Below are 12,256 nucleotides of genomic sequence, written 5' to 3' on the forward strand. Positions count from 1 at the left end.
TGCGATACTACTCAATAAAACTGAAAACACATTAGATTATTCACTGATTACACCAAATGGTATACTACTCAATAAAACTAAAAACACATTCCTGATTGTACTATTCTCCTATTGTTTAATTGTATATGCTCTTGTATAGTATATAGAAAACATTAAACATCATAACCCATAACTTGATTTACACAAATAAGGATGTAAACCATAACATAATTTGCAAGAAACTAGCAGTCATGATAAACACTTTTCATTCTTTATGGTAAGCTACCAAATAACCACATACCTCAAATTATGCAATCTTTTCTCTGGTTGTTCTTTATCTTCTCTATCAAGGTAGTGAGAATGCAGGTCTGTTCTGCTGAATATGAAGAAATGCGAAATTAGATATTTCTCTGCTAAGGTAGACTGAAAACTATTTTATTGTGAACAGGATTGACTTTGGATAAGGATCCACATTAAATCATCAAGATTTCTTCTGAAACTTAGAACATTCAAAGATCCATTCCAACTAGCTAGCTAGGTTACTTAGGTTCAGCAATTGATGGCGGGCTAGTTTTTTTTGGAACATGTCAAGTTATGGATCAGGAACTATAGCAAGGAAGACAAACAGTAGTGGTTCAGTCACATTCTATCACTTTTTGTCCAATAGGAGTAATAATCAAGTTGTCACACTAGATAAAGAATTTACAAGTGCTGCACTTCTTTACGTTTCCCTTCTTTTTCCTGCCTACTAATGCTAACTGAAAACTGGCATAAAAAACCTATGGTATAAAACTTGCAAGGATATTATAGTACTTCAGAAAACCAGAAAGAGCTAATGATTGTGAAACTATTTTTTTTTTATGTTACTTCCTACATTTCTTGCATGGATTTAGTTGGACACGATGGATGTATAGCCGTCCTCTTAACAAAAAGAACCAAAAGCTCCCATTCCAACCAAACCTCTAAAACCAGATGGTCCATTTTCACCATAGACTCCAAATACCCAAACCAATAGATAAAAGCCCCTAACAATATAGGCTAGTTGCTGATGCATTTTTCGTTTGGTACAAATTTTTAATGCTCCCCATGACATAATATCAAACTAGCCAACTTCACCATAAATATTTATCCATGAGATCAGCTCCAAATTTATAAGTAGGGGCCCTTAGCCAAAATATCTAAAATACACTTGACTGTGTCGCATTATTGCGTGAATTGCTCCCACGTCCTATATTAAATTAGACCTGTGCCAATCTGTCAATGTGACTATTCCCATATTAAAACCCAAACCTCTCAAAATTCCACTACCTTCCCCACTTGATACCGCACCGCACCTACTCTTCCCTTCCGGCAACACCACTTTTTCCTCTCCCATTTGGCCCATTTTCGTGTTTGTACATGTATAAACAGATGTCATACATAACCCCAAATTCTGCGAATCTTGAACTAAAAACTGAATTTCAAGTGTATCTGTATCAGAGAAAACAATTTCACTTTTAATCCAAGTTTCCCCTTTTAATCCAATCAGATAAATGATGAATAGAAGGCACTGTAAAAATCAAGCCAACGGCTGGAAAATGCTCTTGATATGGGAACTTACAGTCATAGTTAGCCCATCCAATCCTTTGGCCAGCCAAATCATAAACAACAATCTTGTCTTTCAGAACAAGGTCTGCATGAAAGGAAACAAATAATGAAGAAAAATAGGAAACAAATTCCAGTTTCATTCAGACACTTTCATGACAAAACAAGAGGACAAACCAGAAACACTGAACATGTATCTCTGCCATCACATTGAAGGCTCATACTAAATGATCAATCAGAGATGAATCCTTAACAAGGTTTCAGACATTGAAAAATCAAAGAAAATTGTAGTAGATAAAATTGTTGAAAGCCGGTTGCCCATCACATGTATGACAAAAAACTGAAAGACAAATAACAAGGATAAATCAGGAAAAATGTTCGACACAAGACAAGCGTCTAGCACACCTAGATGTGAACATTGCACCATAAGTTTGGATCTACTCTGGAGTTAATCCAAAATATAGGACCCATTTTGCTCATATAGTAATATTTCATTTTGCAATTTACAAGTCATATCTGCCCAATGGGAACTGAACCTGTCAAGGACTCACCTCCAAGAATAGTCAATCCTTGACCCTGAATTTTCCGAAAGCTGATGCACCAGACTGCCAAAAACGAACTGGCAAATCAATTTTATATGTACATGTGCAGAATTCTCAACTCTTCACACGCAAGAACAAGTTTTCCAAGAACCGTTCCTTTGTGAACATCAGGGAGATGGGAGCCTATCAAATTTGCACTAAATTCCTCATTCTCAACCAAAATAATGAAAATAATCAAATTTGAAACTTTAAGGGGCCAAATGAGGTTCTCCAAAACAATTTCTGAAAACTTAGATCACAAATGAGTCAATTTTTATGCAGAGAAAATATTTGACACCGAACTTGAACTGATGATCTGTAGGACCGTCATTTCACAGTCAATTAAGGACAAAATTGAAGGGGGATTCGGAGAAAGGGAGCTGATTCAAGACAAAATTGAAGGATTATTTGATTTTTACATCACCTTAGACCATCGTGTTGTCTCTCTTGTTGAAAGAGATGAAGACAAGTTCGGAGGAGTTCGTTGGTGTTCTCTGTTGTTGGAGATGAAGACAAGCTGAAGATTTGGAGAAAGTGTACTTTGTTGTTGTTGTTGTTCCAAAAGTAGAGATTTGGGAAAAGTGCTTCTTGAATTTCCCGGTGTCTATGTCATAAGGACAAGATGTCCTTCTAAATTCCTTTTCGGTCCAAGAGGGGAAAAAAATTGGTGGGAAAAAAATGGAGGGAGAATGAAAACTTTTCCTGACAAATTGATGTGGGGAAAGTAATTTTAGACAATGAAATAAATAGAAAAACACGTTTAAAGTAGCAGCACCTTTTGAAGGATATTTGCTTGACGGGTTGTCATAAAAAGCATGGTTTTCCTAACGAAAAGGTTTCTTGTCATGAAAAATTTGTCACGAAAGAAATAATTTTTTGTAGTGTTAGTTCCCTGGAAGGCAGAACATGAACTACAACTTGAGGTTCCAATGTGGACTAGTTGTGGACAGATTTTGAAAATGGTTTCTTCTGAGAAATTGTATCTTTATGAATGTGTTTTCCAACGCCACCAACTATGTCCAATTCCGAGTTGAATTGAGTGATTTATGGCCGTATTTTGAAACTGACTTCTTGAAGGAAAACCCTCCTTTTGGCCAGAATTGTTACTAAACGTGATTGAGACTTGTTAATTCGAGATTCTTGGCGCTAATCACCTACCAAACCTATCTTGGAATGTTTATTAGACCTTTTCTACACCAATGAACCATGTTTGAAGGAATTTCCTTGGCCAAATGCTTGAAAACGGATAAACGGAAGTCCAAGGCAGATTTGCCTTGGAACTTCTTGGGATTTTAGTGGTTTCGTTAACCGAGTTCTCATAAATATTTTTATATTAATTTTGGTATAGGAGTAGCCCTTATATGGTAGTGTATTCATACCAAATTTGGTGCCGTTCCGAGTTCGTTTCGATACCTAACCAAAGTACCAAAGTTTGAAGTTTAAATCTGGAATTTTGTTTAACAGTTTCGATTTTTCACCAACTTTGAGCTATCATATCTTGGTGCTCAACACTCCGAATCTTGTTCCGTTTGTTTTGTCTTAAACTTGGATTACAACCCTAATAGAGTTCCAAATTTTAGAGGTTAGTTCAAATTAAGTGAATTTTTCCGAATTTTCAAAGTTGGCCAAAAACCGACCTAAACCTGTTGTTGTCGTGGGTGTCGTGTTGTCTGGTAGAGTGAACCTCCTCGACTTATGGGGACGCCCAATTCTCTTAGCCAATCTTGCAACTCGAGCCGGCATGGGCTTGGTTGAGAAGTTTGATAAATCAAGAGAATAACAAAACACAACTTGATCTTTTGAGATCTTGTTCGGCATACTCGTGGAGCATTGCCCTTTTCGTGCGTGTTCTAAAAATCAAAACTTGATCTCTTGAGATCTCGTTCGGCATACTCGACGAGTATCGCCTTTTTCGTGTGTGTTTGGTTACGGATCCGAGAGGGTGGAATGTTGGCCGGAGGAAGTAATAACTGAAGTTTCTACGGATATAATACCTCCCCGGATGACGGAGTGTCATCACGAGGGGGTACCGGATCGAGCTGTGACGAAGCAAGTGAAAAATAGCTTCTGAGAGCTCCTATATCCTTGAATTGTTTCTGTTTACTTTTCTTGCTCGAATTGTAATTTACTTGAATATTGGGATTGTTACTTGGACAACATGCTTGCATGTGTGTTTTCTTGGCCTCACGAGCAATTGCTCACCCCGTAGATTTGTTTTCCTTAACAGGAATGGATGGAGTGAAACTCGGTGGAACCCTTTGGATATACTTTTGTATTAGGGTTTCAAATGTAATCGACTAGACATTTTGGCTGTTGTATATTTTGGGTAACTGATGTATTTTGAAATCGTGGTGTAAGACTTGGATATTCGATTATGGAAGCGACTTTTCCTTATTAGACTAGTATTAATTGTTATATATTGTTAAGCTTGAATCGATTTGTCTCGAGTCCTGGCGAGAGCTGGGCAGGCATTCCGCGGATACCCTTGGGTTCGCCCTTGGGAGAAGTGGGGGTGTCACAGTTGGTTTCAGAGTTTAGGCTTCAGATCTTTGTAGTGTATCTTAGGCTAAAAGTTTAAGATGCCGGACTGTGGGACTGGTTTGAAAGTTAAGTGACTACTTGTAGAGATAAAAATCAGAGCAGTTTCGCGTGGTCTCTGCGCGGAGTGAGCTTGGGCCAAGTGGTGATATGGTCCCAATTATGTGAATATGTATAAAGGACTAAGTGTTCTTCTTGTGCATAAGTTGTGAACTATGAAAGTGGTAAGCGTAAAACCTTTATCATGCTACTTGAGGTAGATCGATATGTACGTCAGGTAGGGATCTTAAACTTTATGGATTTGCACTTGGGAGTGTACGGCCTGAGTTGCAAATTCTCTTAGTTTTGGATTCTTGTACTTGAGTACTAAATGCTTTTCCTGAGGGAATGCTTGTGACTTCGGAAGGGATATAGCCTCGTGTATTATAATGTGAATAGAAATCATAAGTGGTTTTGAGATGAGTTCTGATGGCAAAGGTCAGAGCACGAAGGATTCTTGTATTGGACTTGAGATCTCCATTATGAAAAATAAGAACGGACTAATGTTTTGCGAGAGCAAGTGCAAGAGGTCAACGGACGTCTAGTTCGTGTAGTAAGAGAAGTGGGATATCGGATGAAAAATATTTTAACCGAGTGTGGGACAATATTGACCAGAGAGAAGTGGAATGTAGTTGAGCTTGAAATGAGACACTTTTGCATTTCTTTTGGTTTGCCTCATTACCTTAGCCTGTATAAGGATTTTCATCTTGAATTTAGTAAGGAAAGCTCGTATTCGTTGGAAGTTTTAGACTAAGAATTTAGAAAGTGGCTTAGGTTTTGGATGGAATTTGGAATTTATAATTATTTGAATGATGTGGCTTGGTATCGTGGATTTTTCTAGTTTTACCCTAACTAGGTTTATGATTTTTCTCCTTTTGATTCTGCCTATGATAGTAAGGGTGGTGCACGCCGTGAGGTCTTTTGTAATTTGCCTGTATGTACTTTTGTTTTTGTGACATTTAGTTGTCTATGTCCTATATTTGGCATACTTGACTTGTTTGTGATCTCTTGACTTGTACTATGACCTTTGATATATTCAAAGAATTATACTTTAATTCTGAATGTATTTGTAACTTGTATATACATCTTGAACCTGCGTGAGAATCGAAAATGAGGTAGAGCTTAATTTCGAATCTTTTATTAGGACTAAGAATGAAAATTTGTTGTGAATTGGAGAGTAAAATGACCGAGATTTATGCAACGTTAGAATTAGCTCTCGAATTAGAGGTGAAGAGTGATAAAAGTGTTGGATCGAAGTTTATGCATATATGAACTTGCATGTTTACCATATTTCTTAAAAGTGTTTTCTAGAATATACGCTTACTCAAGCGCAACTCTTAGCTCGAAACTTTGAGAGAATTTTTGAAATATCCTCCATGTATATGTTATTTTATTATAAATGTGTTTTAATGCCATGCATTGAGTTGCATGAGTAATCTTCTTAAACGAATTTGAGGAATTTGCAATATGTATTGATGATGGTTGCAAAACACACTATTTGAAGTTTCTTACTAAGAAAATTTAGTTTCGGATCATGAAAAAAAAACATTTAAAACCCTCGATTTTATCTTGTATATTATGATTGACTTGATTTGGACAAAAATTTGATTGGTCGTTTGGGACAAAAGAAACCAGGCCATTTCCAAAATTGTTAAATTTGAAAATCAAATTCTAGTAAATGGTTTTGGACAATTGAGTTCGAAAATTTTGATAAGCGTGACTATTAAGGGGAAACGATATTATCCTAAGTGTGAATTTCGAGGACGAAATTCTTTTAAGCAGGGAAGGTTGTGAGGACCCGAATTTTCCTCACTTATAATTCCATTTTAATGGCTTAATTAATTATTTATTCACCCATTTTCTCTGAATAATTAATTTCAACCCTTTTTGAACCATTTTATATGGAACTATGACTTGCATATATTCTTAAAATGTCCCGTTAATAAATTTAAGTTTCGGAAGCTCGTTTAGTGAGATTTAGTGAATAAGCATTTGGAGATAATATTTGATTTGAGAGTACAGTGACTTGGAGATTTGAAGACTTATACATTAGTCTTGAAATAGGTATTTTTATGTTTAAGTATTCAAGTGTTAAATAGTTATACTATCGTTATAAGAATTTCTTGAAAATTCCACTCTATCGCGCACAAATTGGAAGTTAGCGTTTTTACGCACGCGATTATTTGAGGGACCTTAGACCATTATTTTGGGACGACTTAGAGTGAATAATAATAATATGAATGAAAGTGCATTAGAGGTTTAGTGCACTAGTGCAACAAACTTGAGAGGAATCGAGCACGAAACGCGCGTGTGCGCGCGAGGAGAGAGTTGATTTTTGAGGCCACTTTAACCACACACTTAAACTTCCTCAAGAAGCTTTTTCCTCGGCACACAACTCTCTCTCTCTTGCTCAAGACAGCCAAACCAAGGAGGAAGAAAAACAGCTCCAAATTCTTCTCTATTTCACCACTAAATCTTCACCAAATCACACCAAAATTCAACCACACTTTGCTAAGCACTTGGAGAACATCTTAAGCTACAAAAGAGCTTGCCTTCCAAGGTTTTTCTTGGGCTAAGGAGGACCAAAAATTTCTGTCTTGATCATCTAAGAAGGTAATGGACGATCAACCCATCAAATCTTGCATTATGGAAGTTATATTGCACGTATAAGCATATATATATTCATGTGGGTAGCTTGATTCATGTTGGAAAATTGATGTGTGGGCTCTATGAACTCCCACTTGGATTGGATGGACTGATTTGATGAATGATGATGCTATTAATGTTGGTTTAGTGCTTAAATTAGTGGAATAATGTTGGCTTGTTGGTAGAAATTCAAGGAAGGTGCAATGAACAAAAGTGACCATTTTACCCCTGCCATGTTCGCGTACTTAGGTGCGAAATTTTGAGGTTCTAATGACTTGTTTGTGATGTATACATGTTATATGAATGGTGTAGAAAGTTTTATTGGAAAATAACATGATTTGGTTGGTCAATTGTAGTGATTTCAAAGGTTTAGCAAAACTGGAAAATTTTCCCGGATTGTCCAGGCAGTCCATTTCTTTTGGCCATAACGTTTTACTCCGATGTCAAAATTGAGTGCCGTTTGTGGCACTGGAAACTAGACATTCCCAGCTTTCCAATGGTATAAAATACACATCTGGATTCCACATGAGTAATCCATCCCAGCCGTTTGAACTTGGCTGCCCTGTTTCGTTAGTTCCCTGGAAGGCAGAACATGAACTACAACTTGAGGTTCCAATGTGGACTAGTTGTGGACAGATTTTGAAAATGGTTTCTTCTGAGAAATTGTATCTTTATGAATGTGTTTTCCAACGCCACCAACTATGTCCAATTCCGAGTTGAATTGAGTGATTTATGGCCGTATTTTGAAACTGACTTCTTGAAGGAAAACCCTCCTTTTGGGCAGCATTGTTACTAAACGTGATTGAGACTTGTTAATTCGAGATTCTTGGCGCTAATCACCTACCAAACCTATCTTGGAATGTTTATTAGACCTTTTCTACACCAATGAACCATGTTTGAAGGAATTTCCTTGGCCAAATGCTTGAAAACGGAAAAACGGAAGTCCAAGGCAGATTTGCCTTGGAACTTCTTGGGATTTTAGTGGTTTCGTTAACCGAGTTCTCATACATATTTTTATATTAATTTTGGTATAGGAGTAGCCCTTATATGTTATTGTATTCATACCAAATTTGGTGCCGTTCCGAGTTCGTTTCGATACCTAACCAAAGTACCAAAGTTTGAAGTTTAAATCTGGAATTTTGTTTAACAGTTTCGGTTTTTCACCAACTTTGAGCTATCATATCTTGGTGCTCAACACTCCGACTCTTGTTCCATTTGTTTTGTCTTAAACTTGGATTACAACCCTAATAGAGTTCCAAATTTTAGAGGTTAGTTCAAATCAAGTGAATTTTTCCGAATTTTCAAAGTTGGCCAAAAACCGACCTAAACCTGTCTCAAGTGCCCCAAAACAGCAACTTTGAGCTAAATTTTGAATACTTTCCGTTTGGAATCATGGAAAAGTGTATTCTAGGAACTTTTATTACTTTGGAAGAAGTTTCCAACGGTACCAAGTTTTCCAATTTTGGACCTACTGAGTGCAAGATCTGATTTTTCTAAGTTTGACACGCAAAGCTGAAATTTACCGATTTCTTAGAAAATGAAAATTTGAGAACTCATTATTCCTTCTTGATGATAATTGGTCGCTTTAAACTCGATTTCATGAAGGAAATCAGTTTTCCTTGTGTTAATAAAACCTCACTTTTGAACCTTTATTTTGAGTGGCTAAGATTCTTGGTTTGAGGTATTGACTAGTCTAGATGAGTGTAACTCCTTTCTTGATTAATGCATGATTATGAGTGAAAATGCTTGTTAATTGCTTCAGGTACTCAATCGAGTTTTGAAGAGAATCCTGAAGGGGACAACTAAAGATTTTACTGGCTCGAATTACTTTGAATTGGTGAGTGTCAAGTGCATGACTTGTCGTGTTTACTTGATTTACCTGTTTATATACGTTAATATCACTTGATGAGACGAGTGTGTACTTTATCGCACTCGCTCTCCTTTACTCGAACTTTACTTGCATTAACTTGGTTTTCAAAGTCGATTTGAGTAAATCTCGTCGACTAAAATATACTTGATTTCGTGTGCATGTCGTGTTGACGTGCGTGTCATGCATGTCGTGCGTGTCGTGTTGTCGGGTAGAGTGAACCTCCTCGACTTATGGGGACGCCCAATTCTCTTAGCCAATCTTGCAACTCGAGTCGACATGAGCTTGGTCAAGAAGCTTGATAAATGAAGAGAATAACAAAACACAACTTGATCTTTTGAGATCTTGTTCGGCATACTCGTGGAGTATTGCCCTTTTCGTGCGTGTTCTAAAAATCAAAACTTGATCTCTTGAGATCTCGTTCGGCATACTCGACGAGTATCACCTTTTTCGTGCGTGTTTGGTTACGGATCCGAGAGGGCGGAATGTTGGACAGAGGAAGTAATAAGTGAAGTTTCTACGGATATAATACCTACCCGGATGACGGAGTGTCATCACGAGGGGGTACCGGATCGAGCTATGGCGAAGCAAGTGGAAAATAGCTCTTGAGAGCTCCTATATCCTTGAATTGTTTCTGTTTACTTTTCTCGCTTGAATTGTAATTTACTTGAATATTGGGATTGTTACTCGAACAACGTGTTTTCATGTGTGTTTTCTTGGCCTCACGAGCAATTGCTCATCCTGTAGATTTGTTTTCCTTAACAGGAATGGAAGGAGTGAAACTCGATGGAACCCTTTGGATATACTTTTGTATTAGGGTTTCAAACGTAATCGACAAGACATTTTGGCTGTTGTATATTTTGGGTAATTGATGTATTTTGAACTCGTGGTGTAAGACTTGAAAATTCGATTATGGAAGCGACTTTTTCTTATTTGACTAGTATTAATTGTTATATATCGTTAAGCTTGAATCGATCTGTCTCGAGTCCTGGCGAGAGCTAGGCAGGCGTTCCGCGGATACCATTGGGTTCGCTCTTCGGAGAAGTGGGGGTGTCGCATGCCAAGCCAGATCTCTCCAATAGATCAAGCTTCATCTTTGCTCATGGTTTACAAAGCTCCTCGACCAAGCCCATGCTGGCTCGATTCGCAGAGTTAGCCGATGAGTTTGGGCGTCCCCCGAGTATGAGTATAAGTCGAGGAGGTTCACTCCGCTCGACAACACAACAATGAGTACAAGTATATTTTCAAGTACGAACAAGTCAAGTAGCGAGTCGAGTAAAACGAGTAACGAGTCAAGTAAATCAAGTAACCCGTCAAGTAAAGAGAGCGAGTGCGATAAAGTACACACTCGTCTTGACAAGTTGCATTCACGTATTCAACTAGATGCATTTCAAGTATTAGGCAACCAGTCATACACTTGACACTCACCAAAATCAAGAATGTCAAGCAAGAGCAAGGCAAAATCAAACGAGCTCCTCGAGATCCACTTGATCACCTAAGAAATGCACAATCACAAATCACCTAGGTATTCAGCCAAGGTCGAGTAATATTTCCCGTTACCCTCACACAAGAGATAACACGTTCAAATCGAATGCAAATATCACTTACTACTCAATCCACGAGGGTAGCATTTGAAAATATCTAAGAATGCATTATTTCAAGTCAAGTCAAGTTAAAGAAGCTTTTCTAGCTAAAATATTGGAATAATGTTCGGAGAGAACTCCAAAGTCATTTTTCGATTCAAGTCATGGTAAGTAAATTACAATTCTAAAAGAAAGTACTATATTCACTTTCAGCATGAAAATCGAGAAAAGAGTAAATGGTTCTCGTTTCCTAAAACTTTAAAGCTCATGTCCAAATTCTGGGAGATAAAGAGTATTCATATTTTTTTCCCAAACTAATGGAGTCAAGCATATCCAAAACTCCACTCATTTGATAGAAAAATGTCGAAACTAATGTTCCATGGTTCAAGTATAAAATAAAGTGTCATTAACCAAGAAAGAATGTACACTTGTTTAGACTAAGTCAATGTCTTAAAAATGAACATAAATTTCTTGAAAATCGAAGTTCAAAAGTGAAGAATTAAAGTCTCGTAAAATCAAGTTTAAAACAGTTTATCAATATCGAACGAGAGTAACAAGTTCTTTAAAACTCATTTCTTATGAATTCGGAAAATTTCAGTTTTGCACGACAATTTTGGAAAAATCAGATCTTGAGTTCAGCATGTCCAAAAATGGAAAACTTTATACCGTTGAAATCTTGTTTCAAAGTACTAAAAGTTCTTGGAAGACATTTTCCCACGATTACAAACGGAAGGGATTCAATTTTTAGCTCAAAGTGGCTAATTTGAGCAAGCAAGGTAGTTTTCGTCATGTTTTTTGGCAATTTTTAAAAATTCGGCAAAATTCACAGAAAGTGAACTAGCCTTTGAAATTCCTCACATATTACGATTTTCTACCAGAGTTTTAAACAGGACAAACGGAACTAAATTTTGAGTTTTGAACGTAAAGATATAGTAGCTCAAAGTTGGGTGAAATCTGTACACAGTTCATAAATTTTCAGATTTGGAAAGCAAACTTTGGAGCGTTATTTGGATATCGAAAGGTCATCGAAATAACACCAAATTTGCTACAATTCAACTTCCATATGAGGACTACTCGTCTATCAAATTTCACGTATAAACTCGTACGGAAAGGTAGTTAACAAAACTACCAAAGTTTAGGAAATTCTTAGAGCAAATCTGTCTTCTTGTTTTCTTTTCCTTTTTCAGACATTTTACCCAATGAAATCAACTCCAATTCTATCCATTTTTGAAACCAAGGTCCCAGAAACCTTTAATGAGCAATTGATTGTTGATTTACATCAGTCGTGTTATCATCCTTGGTTATCCCCTTCATCTCTAGGGTTTTGGTTTGGTCCAACAGTCGTTCCCTAATCATCCCCTTGAGTTTGGGGTTGTTTAATCCCTCGTTCTCGGCCCCTTTCACCTTTTTGGCCGTCCATGAATTTAACATTTATAAAG

General features: G+C 37.1%; 1 long non-coding RNA gene across 2 annotated transcripts; it reads right to left on the reverse strand.

Moving 5' to 3' along the window:
• Nucleotides 1-290: 290 nt before the first annotated feature.
• LOC113741679 (uncharacterized) lies at nt 291-2,172 on the reverse strand. 2 transcript variants are annotated; one of them, XR_003460685.2, is made up of 3 exons: nt 2,115-2,172; nt 1,580-1,651; nt 291-355 (listed from the first exon to the last, which is right to left on the reverse strand). It is a non-coding gene; the product is annotated as an uncharacterized lncRNA (long non-coding RNA). The 2 variants fall into 2 exon arrangements; XR_003460684.2 differs by having other exon boundaries at nt 314-352.
• Nucleotides 2,173-12,256: the final 10,084 nt, after the last annotated feature.

This window comes from Coffea arabica, chromosome 4e (assembly GCF_036785885.1).
Source record: "Coffea arabica cultivar ET-39 chromosome 4e, Coffea Arabica ET-39 HiFi, whole genome shotgun sequence".
Taxonomy (NCBI): Eukaryota; Viridiplantae; Streptophyta; class Magnoliopsida; order Gentianales; family Rubiaceae; genus Coffea; species Coffea arabica.